The sequence below is a fragment of the Oncorhynchus gorbuscha genome, linkage group LG11 (genome assembly GCF_021184085.1).
Source record: "Oncorhynchus gorbuscha isolate QuinsamMale2020 ecotype Even-year linkage group LG11, OgorEven_v1.0, whole genome shotgun sequence".
NCBI classification, from domain to species: domain Eukaryota; kingdom Metazoa; phylum Chordata; class Actinopteri; order Salmoniformes; family Salmonidae; genus Oncorhynchus; species Oncorhynchus gorbuscha.
In genome coordinates this window covers 55889500-55907456 of record NC_060183.1, presented here as the reverse complement: position 1 = coordinate 55907456, position 17957 = coordinate 55889500, and positions in this window count along the sequence as shown.

The window sequence follows — 17957 nt, the reverse complement described above, 5'->3', positions numbered from 1 at the left end:
TGCACACATTTTGAGAGAAACACACTTTTTGTGCGTATGAAACATTTCTGGGATCTTTTATTTCAGCTCATGGAACACTTTACATGTTGCATTTATATTTTGTTCAGTATAAAACCGTTCTACAGAAATTCAGAGGCTGGGATTATTTTTTGTGGCTCTTTTCAAAAAAGTACTTGTTGAATTAATGGGCGATTTGTCAATCAACATTTCTAAGAGTAGAAAACATACTAGATACTTACGAAAAACATTGCATTGGTCTGCATTAGTTTGAATACTATAGCAGAAAAAAAATTGTCCTTAGAGTGACAGTATGTGACAGTATGTACTGTAGAGGAAGTGTGTATTGATATCCTCTCTAACCCTGGCATGTAGCAACACACACTTTGACATGGAAACAATTTGTTATTTGCAGTAAGTCAAGGAACAGTGTGTGAAAATGGACCCAGTATTCGCCTGCAACGACCCACATGAAAAAATACTATAGTATATTATGGCATGAATACTAAAATTATTCACAAGTGTTTTTGCCAACTTCACTGTAGTATACTGTAGTATTTGCAGTTAACTACAGTATAAATACTGTAGTAAAATAACGAGTGTATATACTATAGTAATTAATGTAGTGTTTTTGCAGATTGTAGTATACTATAGTATTTACTGTAGTATTTACTATAGTGTTTTTCTTTTATTATCTTTGACATAGAAATGGAGGATTTCTCCTAGGGTGAACCTACTAGAGAAATATTAAAAGGCCAAATTTTCCACAACCTGTAGGTACGACTGGGGTCTGAACAGATAGTTCAGAGCTCCTGCTCTTCTCTATAACCTGAAGGGGACACATTATGTGGTCTATACTTGGAATGTAGGTTTCTCACTTATGGGTGGCACAAATTGGGATATGGGGAGGGGAATGGTAAGGGTATATGCAATTAAATACTTTCGTATTTACTATAGTTAAACTCTAGTGTTTTTGAGGACTGTAGTGTTTAAGGGTATTGGTGAAAACCACAGTATTTCTTTTGCGGATAATACTGTAGTATTTACTAAAGTATTATACACTATGCTACCAAATTCTACAGTAAATACTACACATGATCGAGGGATACTACAGTGTGTAGTATAGTATTCTACAGTATACTACAACATTCTATAGTAAGTACTACTCATGATCGTGGGATACTACAGTGTAGTATAGTATTCTACAGTATACTACAGTTTACTGCAGAATAATATAGTAAGTGGTGTAGTATTCTATAGTAAACTGTAGTATTTTGCAATGTGGAGAAAGCTAAGAAACAAGAAACCTTCTCAAATAGCAGGTATAGTTCTCATTCAGACACGGCCCTTATAAGAGATTGAAGCCAGCATTGCTGAAAAGGTGATTGCATATTATGAAAACTTTTTTTAATCCAATTTTTATTAGTTGACTTATTTTCCATGTTGTACCGAGCAAATGTGTTGTATATCAATATTTTCATTTATGTTTTGACAACTGGCACTTCTCCCATGACTACAGTCATAAACTCAAACTGAGCAAACAACAAAGATAGGTATGGTATATATGATTTAACAATGTGGAATGTAAAGGACGAGAGGCACAGATTATTAATGACAAACCATGATCATGTAAAAGCATGGTCACTGCAGAGATTAAACACGATCTAAAGATGCACATCAATACATACATTCTGCCAATATATGGAAGTCGTGGTATATGTTAAAGGTGAGTTTGACGAATGTACAAAGACTTATTTTTGAATGACTTGTAGTCGATAGAATGCTACTTGTCAATAGTATTTATTTGTTTCCCATATTCTAAATCAACTTGCTCCTGTTGTATCAAAAGTTCAACCTGTTATTCGGTCCTGTTCTTTTTGTTTCTTTGTTATTTAGGCTCCATTTATTTTATTTTTTAATCATACTGCTTTAGAAATCAGGACATTCATTTAGATGGCAAAAGTCTAAGAGTGAGAGAGATGGATGGATTATGTTGCTGTAAATAAACACGTGTAAATAGAATAAAGAATACTTGCAATACATTTAAGAGCATTCTGTCTTTTCTCATTCGACCTCTTTTTTTTAAATGATGCTTTTTGTCCTTTGTTTACATACACATCATTTGTATAAAAGCAACAAGTTGAAAATCTTGTCATCACAGTGTAGGTGGCAGCAGTAACTAATTGTGCCTAATTGTCCCCAGCATCTCTTGATTCAACTGATAATCCTGAGGATTAAAGGTCTGCTGTCTGGCCAACCACTCTGAGCCCCTCATAAATTGTGTGTGTGTGTGGTGCTGGTTCACACCCTCTAGTCAACCCCTCATGTGCAGTTGACCGGTTACCTTAGACATCGAGGACATATTGACCAGAGTGCACCACTCCTTGACCACTGTTTCAAACCACAGCCTGATGCACACGTTGTATTCTTTTACAGAACAGTTTGTTGTTGGACAGTCTAAATCAGGCTTGGAAGGTTCTCACACACGTTGTATTCCTTTACAGAACAGTTTGTTGTTGGGCAGTCTAAATCAGGCTTGGAAGGTTCTCACACACGTTGTATTCTTTTACAGAACAGTTTGTTGTTGGACAGTCTAAATCAGGCTTGGAAGGTTCTCACACACGTTGTATTCTTTTACAGAAGAGTTTGTTGTTGGACAGTCTAAATCAGGCTTGGAAGGTTCTCACACACGTTGTATTCTTTTACAGAAGAGTTTGTTGTTGGACAGTCTAAATCAGGCTTGGAAGGTTCTCACACACGTTGTATTCCTTTACAGAACAGTTTGTTGTTGGACAGTCTAAATCAGGCTTGGAAGGTTCTCACACACGTTGTATTCCTTTACAGAACAGTTTGTTGTTGGGCAGTCTAAATCAGGCTTGGAAGGTTCTCACACACGTTGTATTCTTTTACAGAACAGTTTGTTGTTGGACAGTCTAAATCAGGCTTGGAAGGTTCTCACACACGTTGTATTCTTTTACAGAACAGTTTGTTGTTGGACAGTCTAAATCAGGCTTGGAAGGTTCTCACTCAAATTAATTCACTTCATGATCAGGACCATTTATGATGAAGTGTCCTCTCCTACATAGCACACCGTTTTTTGAATGATCTAATTGAAAGCTATATCAATTCATTATGCTACAAACAATGCTACAAACAATTTTCTGTCGGGCACTGATGTTGGGCGATTAGGCCTGGCTCGCAGTCTGCATTTCAATTCATCCCAAAGGAGTTCGATGGGGTTGAGGTCAGGGCTCTGTGCAGGTCAGTCAAGTTCTTCCACATCAATCTTGATGAACCATTTCTGTATGGACCTCGCTTTGTGCACAGGGGCATTGTCATGCTGAAAAATGAAAGAGCCTTCCCCAAAATGTTGCTACAAAGTTGGAAGCACACAATTGTCTAGAATGTCATTGCATGCTGTAGCGTTAAGATCTTCCTTCACTGGAACTAAAGGGCCTAGACCAAATCATGAAAAACAGCCCCAGACCATTATTCTCCCTCCACCAAACTTTACAGTTTGCACTATGCTGTCGGGCAGGTAGCATTTTACTGGTATCCGCCAAACCCAGATTCATCCGTCCGACTGCCAGACGGTGAAGCGTGATTCATCACTCCAGAGAATGTGTTTCCACTGCTCCAGAGTACAATGGTGGTGAGCTTTACACCACTTGTAAGGGGTGTCCATTGAAATGTGTCCAGGTCTTCTGGGTGTGCTCTCTCAGGTACTGAACAGATGACACGAAAGACAAAAGTACAATGAACTTGTAAATAAAAAAACATGACAATCATTGGGAGCCTGGGACCTGAACTGGACATCCACATCCGTCAACAGTCAAAGGACAGACGGATACAGTATCCAGAACCTTCTTGTGGATCTGGTAGGACAAAAAAAATTGCAATTTGCAACACTGTTTTTTGTTTCCCCTGCGTAAAATGCTACAGGCAAACTAGCTGTCTACCGGTAGCTAGCTTGCTAGCTCGTACGACTATTTCAAGTGTAACTAAAGTTACTGGCAAGCTCATCATGCTTATAACATTATGTTAGCTAGCTATCCCCCGTTTAGATCATTTGTTTTCATGTCGCATCTGCGCTCGTTGCGTTTTCCTTGTGCTTGTCCGATGCACTGTGAGCTGGCTGATGCTTGGGGTCTTGTTCTAAAAATAGAGCACATTAGCAGCAGCTGTGATTTTGAACAGGCAAATGTGAAATAGGCGTATATATGCTACGGTTCAAACGCACAGATCACTTTATTTAGAAACCAGGGAATTTGAAAACATTATATAATAATTCTGTCATGTGCTTTATTGACTGGCCTCCACTCCACTGTTTACCACGTTATGTATCTTGATGCTCACCGCCACCCCACAGCCGGTGCATCATCTTCTCATTTACCCAGACATGCCGAGTGGGCAAGCCCGGCCAGGGATGATGATGCAAAAGGCTCTTTAAACATTTAAAGAAAGTCAGCTTTCAAAGGGGGGAGCCAGAACTGTTGGACACAGGTTCAGTCAACATGGCCAGTGGTTGAAAGCAGAGAGATACGTTGAAGGGAGAAGGAATAAATGTCTAATGAACCAAAAGACTGAATTATTAATGAACACTGATACTGACACTTATTGACATGATGACCGTATAGATATGGAGAAAAGGGAGGAAAAGTATTAAGTAAAATAAAATAAAAACAATGCATACTTATCTTCACTGATTTGTGCCATGAGTTGTGGCTTTGCTTCTCTTCAATTAACTCAGGTAATTTTTTCCTTCCTGTTTGGCCCTGTCCCTGAGTATCATCGGATGGGGCCACAGTGTCTCCTGACCCCTCCTGTCTCAGCCTCCAGTATTTATGCTGCAGTAGTTTATGTGTCGGGGTGCTAGGGTCAATTTGTTATATCTGGAGTACTTGTCCTGTCTTATCCGGTGTCCTGTGTGAATTTAAGTATGCTCTCTCTAATTCTCTCTTTCTTTCTCTCTCTCGGAGGACCTGAGCCCTTGGACCATGCCTCAGGACTACCTGGTATGATGACTCCTTGCTGTCCCCAGTCCACCTGGCCGTGCTGCTGCTCCAGTTTCAACTGTTCTGCCTGTGATTATTATTATTTGACCATGCTGGTCATTTATGAACATTTGAACATCTTGGCCATGTTCTGTTATAATCTCCACCCGGCACAGCCAGAAGAGGACTGGCCACCCCTCATAGCCTGGTTCCTCTCTAGGTTTCTTCCTAGGTTTTGGCCTTTCTAGGGAGATTTTCCTAGCCACCGTGCTTCTATACCTGCATTGCTTGCTGTTTGGGGTTTTAGGCTGGGTTTCTGTACAGCACTTTGAGATACTAGCTGATGTACGAAGCGCTATATAAATACATTTGATTTGATTTGATTTGATGATTTGATTTAGTTAATCTTCTAATAGTTCTGTAGAATTACAGTTAAACATAAATGCAATACAGTAGAGAACCCCACAACACTGTAGATCCAGTAAAGAGAATATTTTAAAAGCAGAGTCAACGTAGAGTGAGTCATGGCCTGAGCCAACCTTAAATGTGAAACCAAAACAAATCACAGCCAGGGTGCCCCACATGACAAAGGAGAGGAGCGCAAGAACAAGAGCATTCCTACCGGGAGAAAAACGAGCAAGGGATTACTTTATTAAGCTTTACTGAAAAGCTGTTCGCCAAAGATAGATGGAGCAGTTCAAAAAGCAGGGTTTTGGGGAGAAACAAATCCATCTCGTTTTGGAGACACACATCTGCTTTGAAAAGACAGCCTGAGCCAAACTGTAGCAGCTTCAGAGGCATCATTTGAAACTGGGAGCTATTCCTATTCTGACAGCCCCTGGACAGCAGTCTGAGACCACAGTGTCAAAGGGCTCTCCATGCCTGTAAAGAGAGAGAGAATCTCCATCTCACCAAGGGGCTGAGCTTCTTGTCACACCCCAATCTGGAGGCTTGATTCTGGGCTTCGGCACAGGGAGGCCTGTGCTGCCGTCCACACACGGAGGCCTGGGCTGCCATGCACATGCGGAGTAGAGGGCTCGCTCTACTCTGTGCTGGCAGGTAAGAGAGGAGAGTTGCAATCTCTTGGCAGGATCCCAGGGCACATGCTGGAGGCCAGGCCTGAAGGTGGGAGTGGGGTCTGGAATTAGGAGAGCCCTCCATCAGATAACACATTTTCTGGTTCATGTAAAGACGTTGGGCGTATCAACAGAGACATGCATCACCCTGATGGGGCTCCAGCATGTGTACGAAGCCTTCGCCTCTGGCTCTGCGGCCAGCCAGTGCTGAGATGGGAGCAGAGGCCCTCCAGCTCCCACCATTCAGTCTTTCAGCACCAGCCTTTGTCAGAGCTTGAGGAGGGGGGCTCCTCTCTGGGGGAGGCAGGGAAGGAAGGTGGGGTGTTGATAGGGTGAGAACCAGAGAGTGTCGCAGCGCTAAGAAAGAGGGATAAAGCTGTTAAGCCTGGACGTACAGTAGCATTGAGCTTTCAACTCAACTCTTGCCAGGGTGTTTCTTCTAGTACATGGTAGAATCTGAACACTAACACATTTCCATACAGTACTGACAGATCAAATCAAAGTTTATTTGTCAAGTGCGCCGAACAGTGAAATGCTTACTTATAGGCCCTAACAGTGCAATTTCTAAGTAAAAAAATAGGTATTAGGTGAACAATAGATAAGTAAAGAAATAAAAACAACAGTAAATAGACAGTGAAAAATAACAGTAGCGAGGCTATATACAGTAGTGAGGCTATAACAGTAGCGAGGCTATATACTGTAGCGAGGCTATATACAGGCACCGGTTTGTCGGGCTAATTGAGGTAGTATGTACATCTAGGTATGGTTAAAGTGACTATGCATTAAATGATAAGCAGAGAGCAGCAGTAGCAAAAAGAGGGGTTGGCGGGTGGTCTTTGACCATTTTTAGGGCCGTCCTCTGACACCACCTGGTGTAGAGCTCCTGGATGGCAGGCAGTTTAGCCCCAGTGATGTACTGGGATGTAATCACTGCCCTCTGAAATACCTTGCGGTCGGAGGCCGAGCAGTTGCCGTACCAGGCAGTGATGCAACCAGTCAGGATGCTCTCAATGTTGCAGCTGTAGAACCTTCGGAAGATCTGAAGACCCATGACAAATCTTTTTAGTTTCCTGAGGGGAATAGGCTTTGTCGTGCCCTCTTCACGACTGTCTTGGTGTGTTTGGACCATTCTAGTTTGTTGGTGATGTGGACACCTAGGAACTTGAAGCTCTCAACCTGCTCCACTACAGCCTCAATGAGAATGGGGGCGTGCTCGGTCCTCCTTTTCTTGTAGTCCACAATCATCTCCTTCGTCTTGATAATGTTGAGGGATAGGTTGTTATTCTGGCACCACCCGGTCTCCTCCCCATAGGCTGTCTCGTCGTTGTCGGTGATCAGGCTGTTGTGTCATCTGCAAACTTAATGTTAGTGTTGGAGTTGTGCCTGGCCACGCAGTTGTGGGTGAACAGGGAGTACAGGAGGGCACTGAGCACGCACCCCTGAGTGGCTCCAGTGTTGAGGATCAGCGTGGTGAATGTTTTGCTACCTCCCCTCACTACCTGGGGCAGCCCGTCAGGAAGTCCAGGATCCAGTTGCATAGGGAGGTCTTTAGTCCCAGGATCCTTAGCTTAGTGATGATCTTTGAGGGCACTATGGTGTTGAACGCTGAGCTGTAGTCAATTAATAGTATTCTCACATAGGTGTTCCTTTTGTCCAGGTGGGAAAGGGCAGTGTGGAGTGCAATAGGGATTACATCATCTGTGGATCTGTTTGGATGGTATGCAAATTGGAGTGGGTCTAGGGTTTCTGGGATAATGGTGTTAATTTGAGCCATTACCAGCCTTTCAAAGCACTTCATGGCTACGGATGTGAGTGCTACAGGTCTGTAGTCATTTAGGCAGGTTGCCTTAGTGTTCTTGTGCACAGGGACTATGGCAGTCTGCTTGAAACATGTTGGTATTACAGACTCAATAAGGGACATGTTGAAAATGTCAGTGAGGACACCTGCCAGTTGGTCAGCACATGCCCGGAGCACACGTCCTGGTAATCCGTCTGGCCCCACGGCCTTGTGAATGTTGACCTGTTTAAAGGTCTTACTCACGTCGGCTACGGAGAGCATGATCACACAGTCATCCGGAACAGCTGATGCTCTCATGCATTCCTCTGTGTTGCTTTACCTCGAAGCAAGCATATAAGTGATTTAGCTGGTCTGGGAGGCTCGTGTCACTGTGCAGCTCGCGGCTTTGCTTCCCTTTATAGTCTGTAAAAGTTTGCAAGCCCTGCCACAAGTTTGCAAGCCCTGAGCGTCGGAGCCAGTGTAGTACGATTCAATCTTAGCCCTGTATTGGCACTTTGCCTGTTTGATGGTTCATTGGCGGGTATAGCAGGATTTCTTATAAGCTTCCGGGTTAGAGTCCCGCACCTTGAAAGCGGCAGCTCTACCCTTTAGCTCAGTGCAAATGTTGCCTGTAATCCATGGCTTCTGGTTGGGGTATGTAAGTACAGTCACTGTGGGGACGACATCCTTGATGCACTTATTGATAAAGCCAGTGACTGATATGGTTTACTCAATGCCATCGGAAGAATCCCGGAACATGTTCCAATCTGTGCTAGTAAAAGGATTGAATTGTGGTCAGATTTACCAAATGGAGGGCGAGGGAGAGCTTTGTATGCGTCTCTGTGTGTGGAGTACAGGCGATCTGGCATTTTTTCCCCTCTGCGCATTTAACATGTTAATAGAAACGAGGTAAAACTGATTTAAGTTTCCCTGCATTAAAATCCCCGGCCACTAGGAGCGCCGCCTCTGGTGAGCGGTTTCCTGTTTGCTTATTTCCTTATACAGCTGACTGTGCAGTCTTAGTGCCAGCATTCGTCTGTGGTGGTAAATAAACAGCCATGAAAAGTATGGATGAAAACTCTCTTGGTAAACACAGAATGCGGTAGAGTACAGTAGGGAAATGGGTAGCAAGGGGAATGGATGGAGTGGAAATCTAAATCCTATTCTATTTTCATATCTATCTGAATGTGGGAAAATGTATTGGTATCACTAAAAATAATATTGATAGCGAGATCATACTGTGGGTATCTGGACGCAGAATGTATTTGATGGACAAATCCTCCATTATTATATATTTTTTTACATTGTTATTCACGCAACTTAGCTATTTATTATCCTAATCAGCTCCATCGGTGGAATGCCAAACTTTATTATAAGATTATATCTAATTTGAATGGTAAAAAGTTTGGATTAATAAAGAGAAAGGGATACACATCTATTGATAATTTACTTAGTTCATCTATTTATCATTTAATCAGTGGAATCTTAGTAATGATTTATTTTCAACACAGTAAATAATTCATAACATTTTAACATGAGGCTTTCACCATACAAAAAGGGTTTACAAAGACTTGCCATGACACGGGCAGCGCTCGACTCCAACGGTGAATGCTCTGTCTACGACAAAGAGATAACCAAGAATGAGTGAAATCATGGCATTTGTGCAGAAAGACATTCATATCAGATTTGAATGCATGGCTAATGTCGGAGCGGTCCCATCCGTCCTTGTCATGGGGAGTGTGTGTAGGACAGGCCATGGGGGTTTCAAAACCTAATCTGGACCAGGCTGGAAAATGGCTTCCAGCTGTCTCATCATTAGAGTTGATAAGACACCCTGGCTCCCTCCACTCTCTGTCAGAGGTGGGAATTAAAATTAGAATCCTGAGGTAAAGGGAAACACACAGCAGAGAACAGTCCCCTGTAAGTCTGTTGGGAATTAAAATTAGAATCCTGAGGTAAGGAGGAACACACAGCAGAGAACAGTCCCCTGTAAGTCTGTTGGGAATTAAAATTAGAATCCTGAGGTAAAGGGAAACACACAGCAGAGAACAGTCCCCTGTAAGTCTGTTGGGAATTAAAATTAGAATCCCGAGGTAAAGGGAAACACACAGCAGAGAACAGTCCCCTGTAAGTCTGTTGGGAATTAAAATTAGAATCCTGAGGTAAAGGGAAACACACAGCAGAGAACAGTCCCCTGTAAGTTTGTTGGGAATTAAAATTAGAATCCTGAGGTAAAGGGAAACACACAGCAGAGAACAGTCCCCTGTAAGTCTGTTGGGAATTAAAATTAGAGAGGTAAGGAGGAACACACAGCAGAGTACAGTCCCCTGTAAGTCTGTTGGGAATTAAAATTAGAATCCTGAGGTAAAGGGAAACACACAGCAGAGAACAGTCCCCTGTAAGTCTGTTGGGAATTAAAATTAGAATCCTGAGGTAAGGAGGAACACACAGCAGAGAACAGTCCCCTGTAAGTCTGTTGGGAATTAAAATTAGAATCCTGAGGTAAAGGGAAACACACAGCAGAGAACAGTCCCCTGTAAGTCTGTTGGGAATTAAAATTAGAATCCTGAGGTAAAGGGAAACACACAGCAGAGAACAGTCCCCTGTAAGTCTGTTGGGAATTAAAATTAGAATCCTGAGGTAAAGGGAAACACACAGCAGAGAACAGTCCCCTGTAAGTCTGTTGGGAATTAAAATTAGAATCCTGAGGTAAAGGGAAACACACAGCAGAGAACAGTCCCCTGTAAGTCTGTTGGGAATTAAAATTAGAATCCTGAGGTAAAGGGAAACACACAGCAGAGAACAGTCCCCTGTAAGTTTGTTGGGAATTAAAATTAGAATCCTGAGGTAAAGGGAAACACACAGCAGAGAACAGTCCCCTGTAAGTCTGTTGGGAATTAAAATTAGAGAGGTAAGGAGGAACACACAGCAGAGTACAGTCCCCTGTAAGTCTGTTGGGAATTAAAATTAGAATCCTGAGGTAAAGGGAAACACACAGCAGAGAACAGTCTCCTGTAAGTCTGTTGGGAATTAAAATTAGAATCCTGAGGTAAAGGGAAACACACAGCAGAGAACAGTCCCCTGTAAGTCTGTTGGGAATTAAAATTAGAATCCTGAGGTAAAGGGAAACACACAGCAGAGAACAGTCTCCTGTAAGTCTGTTGGGAATTAAAATTAGAATCCTGAGGTAAGGAGGAACACACAGCAGAGAACAGTCCCCTGTAAGTCTGTTGGGAATTAAAATTAGAATCCTGAGGTAAAGGGAAACACACAGCAGAGAACAGTCCCCTGTAAGTCTGTTGGGAATTAAAATTAGAATCCTGAGGTAAAGGGAAACACACAGCAGAGAACAGTCCCCTGTAAGTCTGTTGGGAATTAAAATTAGAGAGGTAAAGGGAAACACACAGCAGAGAACAGTCTCCTGTAAGTCTGTTGGGAATTAAAATTAGAATCCTGAGGTAAAGGGAAACACACAGCAGAGAACAGTCCCCTGTAAGTCTGTTGGGAATTAAAATTAGAATCCTGAGGTAAAGGGAAACACACAGCAGAGAACAGTCTCCTGTAAGTCTGTTGGGAATTAAAATTAGAATCCTGAGGTAAGGAGGAACACACAGCAGAGAACAGTCCCCTGTAAGTCTGTTGGGAATTAAAATTAGAATCCTGAGGTAAAGGGAAACACACAGCAGAGAACAGTCCCCTGTAAGTCTGTTGGGAATTAAAATTAGAATCCTGAGGTAAAGGGAAACACACAGCAGAGAACAGTCCCCTGTAAGTCTGTTGGGAATTAAAAGTAGGCCTAGAGTCCTGACGTTGCTGTTTACTTTTTACATTTGAGCCTTTGTGTAATAATAGTAATACATTATATTTCTATAGGGCTTTTCATCGAATCTCAAAGCGCTTCAAGAGGGAAAAAAACAATCAAGCAATATTTCATGACAGGTCAACAGATAGAGGCGAAGTGTTTGAAAGTTGCATTCTCCGAAAATGGAGAGGTTCAGTTCATAGCTTGAGTGGAGACAGCTGGTCAGAGGATGGTAGATGATGGCGATGGAGTCTGCTGATGATCTTGTAGAGGGTAGGTCTGGGAGGACTTCTCCCCTTCCACTCTGTGTACCACCCTCTTGGGTGATGCTTCAGCAGCTCTGGGCACCAGAAACTCACCACACAAAGTTCAGAATAGTAGCCAGTCGTCCTTACTAGTAGCCCCCTGTCCCAGCACTGCTGTATTGGATGTCTATTAAGGCAGCCCCCCGCACCTCTCTGATTTAGAGGGGTTGGGTTAAATGCGGAAGACACATTTCAGTTGAATGAATTCAGTTGGACAACTGACTAGGTATCCCCCTTCCCTTATTCCTCAATTTCCTCTCACGCTTCTGGCAACTCTTTAAATGATGTTCTCAGAAGATCATGAATTTTCACTACTTAAAGTGGTGTTGTCACTACAAAAAGAGCTAAATTGTAATTCTTTCCATCAAGCCCTTTGATACTGGGTCTGTTTTGTCTGGAAGTGACTGTTAAGTCTCACTCCAAGTAAACAAACAGAGGTCAACCGGGGTCAAATAATTGTCTGCTGTGGGAATGAGCCTTATGATGCCTATAATTTCCATTCAAATGTACTCATACTTTTTTTCTCGTTGACCTGGATTCAGTTTGCATTTTTGACAATAGCAGTCCATGAATCACTATTGACAAACATACGACATATGCACTTCCATAGTATTTTGATTAAGGGGCGCTGATTTCATCTCATTCGAAGTGACAGAATTGATTCAAGTGGCCTGTATCGGAAAAGCTCTCAATACACAGTACATAGGTGGGGAAGAATAATCAGGGCGCTGATCACATCTAATCTGATGCCAGCAGGACACATTGGGTGGAAGTAATCTGGTCACGGAAAGCTGTCGATGGGGCAGGATTCTGACAGGCGTGGCCTGTGCCCTCTTGCAGAGGCCCTGTAAGACATGGTGCCCCAGCTCAGGGATACTCTAGGAAGGGGCCACCAGGCTATTGGAAAAGCACAGCTGAGGATAGGGAGCTCTACAGGGAGCCCTGTAACCCCTGCCTAGGGATCAATTGTGTACCTGCAGAGTGGCAGTGCCCTGGGGAAGCAGAGGTGTGATGGCATAACCTCACCCAACAATCTGAGCCCACAGAGACACAGACAAGTACCCAGGTCAATGAGTCAATGAGTCTGGGGGCAGCAACATGGGGCCATGTTTTGGGCAGCACGTTGACCCACTATGGCAGCCTTTTCACCTGGTATCCATCACCAACAATACATTTCTTGAAAGAGCACATTGTGATGCCTCAAAACAAACAGATTTCCTTTCAGTTGAAAGTAGGTGTTTTCAAGAATTGAGTACGTGTTTAAGTATTTATTTCCAAGAAATATGTTTCAGTGTGAAAATGATTAACATTCAACACAATCAAAAGCTCTATTCCTACATGTTGCTTTTTTATTTAGAAGAAACGTGTTTTAATTGTGTTGGAGGTAAAGGATCTGAAATAACCAAATAACTTAGAGTGGACTATATCAGGTCATGCTCATTCTATTAACACCAGTGCTCAGTCGATACGGACCTGTCTCCTGGGAGGCCCTGGGCTGTTAGTTGAGGGTTATTGATCTCCCTTAATGCAGGGGCCTCCATGCTGATCTCTGAGGAACAACGTCCTGCTATGGCTACCTCTGCCCCTTTCCTTCTCCTTCCCTCTCCCTCTCTCCCTCTGCCCCACCACACTAACAGGGCCAGCCAGAGCCTCCTTCACCTCCACAGAGGCCAACGTGTGACTTGATGCCATCAATAAAACTACCGCCTGAGATGGACCTCGGTCACGTCCCTGCACAGTGAGACAGGCTCTCTACAGTGACTCAATGGAGGACAGCCCTCTAGGAGACAAACACTCAATATCTCACCAGCAGGTCTGTTCTCTCGGATCCATACAAGTTCATGTCTCAGTTTTTTCCCCTCCCTGTGTTCTGGGTCTTCAGGGTTTGGGTTATTGGTTAGCGCCACTTACATAGGAGAAAATCTGGAACTATGCACGTCCAAGGTGAGCTATGGAAGGTAGTCGTGGTTACATTAGGATTTGGGAGGTGGGGGAACAAACATGGCGGCATACTACAGACTATGAATTAATAAACTGCTGTAATTGGCAGCTGATTACCACATTTCATCACAACCAAATAGCATGTGATTTGTGTAATGCTCAGATAATGACATTGCAGTGGAGTGACAATTGATACTCAAACAGGAAAAGTCACTCCACTTTAAGCTTCAATTGAAGTGTCCAGGCTTTAACAGAAATATTGAAATGATTGGTCAGTGTTTCCCCTGGATTTTAGTATATTTTTTGTTCATGGTGGCAGAGGTGCAGACTGACCTACCATTTGTTCATAGTGGCAGAGGGACCTACCATTTGCTCATGGTGGCAGAGGTGCAGACTGACCTACCATTTGTTCATAGTGGCAGAGGGACCTACCATTTGTTCATGGTGGCAGAGGTTGCAGAGGGACCTGCCATTTGTTCATTTGTTCAGAGGGACCTACCATTTGTGGCAGAGAGGGACCTACCATTTGTTCATGGTGGCAGAGGTTGCAGAGGGACCTGCCATTTGTTCATGGTGGCAGAGGTTGCAGAGGGACCTACCATTTGTTCATGGTGGCAGAAGTTGCAGAGGGACCTACCATTTGTTCATGGTGGCAGAGGTTGCAGAGGGACCTACCATTTGTTCATGGTGGCAGAGGTTGCAGAGGGACCTACCATTTGTTCATGGTGGCAGAGGTTGCAGAGGGACCTGCCATTTGTTCATGGTGGCAGAGGTTGCAGAGGGACCTACCATTTGTTCATGGTGGCAGAGGTTGCAGAGGGACCTGCCATTTGTTCATGGTGGCAGAGGTTGCAGAGGGACCTGCCATTTGTTCATGGTGGCAGAGGTTGCAGAGGGACCTACCATTTGTTCATGGTGGCAGAGGTTGCAGAGGGACCTACCATTTGTTCATGGTGGCAGAGGTTGCAGAGGGACCTACCATTTTTTTTGTAGAACCATTGAGAAAGTCAGTTCTGGTGACATTTTAAAATTATATTCTACTCAAATTAAAACATTAAATTAAATAAATATACTGATGCCGACAGCATCAAAAATAGTCAAGGTGTCTGAATATTCCAAATGTACTGGATCGCAGGAAGCTTGGCCCCAGTGATGTACTGGACCGTAGGCACTACCTCTGTATGCCACGCAATTGCCATAGCTAGAATGATGCAACCGGTCAGCATGCTCTCAATAGTATAGCTGTAGAACTTTTTGAGGATCTGGGGACCCATGCCAAATCTTTCCAGTCTCCTGAAGGGAAAACGGTGATGTCATGCCCTCTTCACAACAATGTCAGTTTGTTTGAACCATGATAGTTTGTTGGTGATGTGGACACCAAGGAACTTGAAACTCTCTACCCTCTCCACTACAGTCCCTTCAATGTGAATGAGTACAGGAGGGGTCTAACTACGCACCCCTTAGGGGCCCCCGTCTTGAGGATCAACATGGCAGACGTGTTTTTGCCTACCCTTACCTGGCGGTGGCCCATCAAGAAGTCCAGGATCCAGTTGCAGAGGGAGGTGTTTAGACCCAGGGTCCTTAGCTTAGTGATGAGCTTTCTGGGCACTATGGTGTTGAATGCTGAGCTGTAGTCAATTAACAGCATTCTCACCTTGGTGTTCCTTTTGTCCAGGTGGGAAAGGGCAGTGTGGAGTGCATTTGAGATTGAGTCATCTGTGGATCTGTAATGGCAGTATGCAAATTGGAGTAGGTCTAGGGTTTCTGGGATGATGGTGTTGATGTGAACCATGACCAGCCTTTTAAAGCACATCATGGCTACCGACGTGAGTGCTACGGGGCGGTAGTCATTTAGGCAGGTTATCAAATAAAATGTTATTTGTTACATACGCCAAATACAACACTTGTAAGTGAAATGCTTACTTACAAGCCCTTAATCAACCATACAGTTCTAAAATAATCCCCCCAAAAAGTAAGAGATAAGAATAACAAATAATTAAAGAGCAGCTGTAAATGACAGTAGCGGGGCTATATACAGGAGGTACCGGTAGAGAGTCAATGTGTCAATGTGCTGGGGCACGGGTGTTGAGGTAATTTAGATAATTATGTACATGTAGGTAGAGTTAAAGTGGCTACGCATAGATAATAACAGAGAGTAGCAGCAGCGTGGGGGGCAATGCAAATAGTCTGGGTAGCCATTTTAGTAGCTGTTCAGGAGTCTTATGGCTTGGGGGTAGAAGCTGTAGAAGCCTCTTGGTCCCAGACTTGGTGCTCCGGTACCGCTTGCAGTGCGGTAGCAGAGAGAACAGTCTATGACTAGGGTGACTGGAGTCTTTGACAATTTTTAGGGCCTTCCTCTGACACCCCCTGGTATGGAGGTCCTGGATGGCGGGAAGTTTGGCCCCGGCGATGTACTGGGCCGTTCTCAGTACCCTCTGTAGTACCTTGCGGTCGGAGGCCGGGAATAGGTTTTGTCGTGTCCTCTTCACGACTGTCTTGGTGTGCTTTGACCATGTTAGTTTGTTGGTGATGTGGATAACAAGGAACTTGTAGCTCTCAACCTGCTCCACTACAACCCCATCGATGAGAATTGGGGCGTGCTCTGTCCTCCTTTTCCTGTAGTCTACTATCATCTCCTTTGTCTTGATCAGGTTGAGGGAGAGGTTGTTGTCCTGGCACCACACGTTCAGGTCTCTGACCTCCTCCCTATAGGCTGTTTCATCGTTGTCGGTGATCAGGCCTACCACTGTTGTGCCATCAGCAAACTTAATGATGGTGTTGGAGTCGTGCCTGGCCGTGCAGTCATGAGTGAACAGGGAGTACAGGAGGGGACTGGGCACGCACCCCTGAGGGGCCCCCAGGATCAGTGTGGTGGTCACCTTTGTTTTCTTGGGCACAGGGACTATGGTGGTCTACTTGAAACAAGTAAGTATTACAGACTCAGTCAGGGAGAGGTTGAACATGTCAGTGAAGACACTTGTAAGTGGTCCACACATGCTCTGAGTCCATGCCCTGGTAATCCATCTGGCCCCGCGGCCTCGTGAATGTTGACCTGTGTAAAGGTCTTGCTCACATCGGCTACGGAGAGTGTGATTACACAGTCGTCAGCTGTTGCTTTCATGCTTGCTTTATTGTTGCTTGCCTCGAAGTGAGCATAGAAGGAATTTAGATCATAGGTGCCGGATACCGGTCCCGGCACAAGTGAAACCCTGGGATGTAGGAGTGACAGGGCCAGAGAGGTGAGGGATGGAGAGAAATAGCCAGAAATAAGGTCTGAAGAAAGGTACCACATAGCTCTAAATCCACAGATGAAGGTTTCTGCTAAGGTGTGTTTCATATTGTCACAGAGATCATTCTCCAATGCAGGGCAGTGAATCAGCTGCTCCTTTTATCTTATCCGTGACAGGTTGTTTGGCTTGTCTAGCAGCTTAGCTATCGCCCGAACAGAATAGTCCCTTTCTTCTTCTTAGCCTCAATGTGTATAGGCAACGTGTGTGTTTGTGCGTGCGTGTGCATGTGTGTATAACATTCTCTGGAGAGGGTTTGAAGGGTCCATTTTATCTTGTTGGTGGTCTGATTCTCCCACACACTTCAAAACAAATGGTCCCTGAGACAATATAAATGATTGTTCTGTGTAAAACAAAATGTTCAAGGGCTATCAAAAGATCATCATCTTAACGATAGCTTTTCTAACCTATTCATTACTTTGACTGTTTTTTGTTTTCTGTTTGTGTTTCTAATAAAAGAGAGTGGTTTAAGAGTCCCCATTTGTCTCACTGACAGTTAACTCACATCTTGTTCTCTCACTTCACTGTAGTATGTCTAGATTGATCCTACTTCTATCATCCAATTAGTTAACAGCATTGATTGATAGTTAGAATTGCTACACTAACACTTGACAGGTGACAATAACAATGTGGAAGAGAGCCCACAGCCCCATATCTTAACTGAGAGCCCTATCAATATAGATTGGCTTGGCTGGACAGTGGATGGTTAGACAGCTATTGATAGGAAAACAAACAGACAAACAGACACCCAGACAACAGCAATGATAGGCAGGACTCT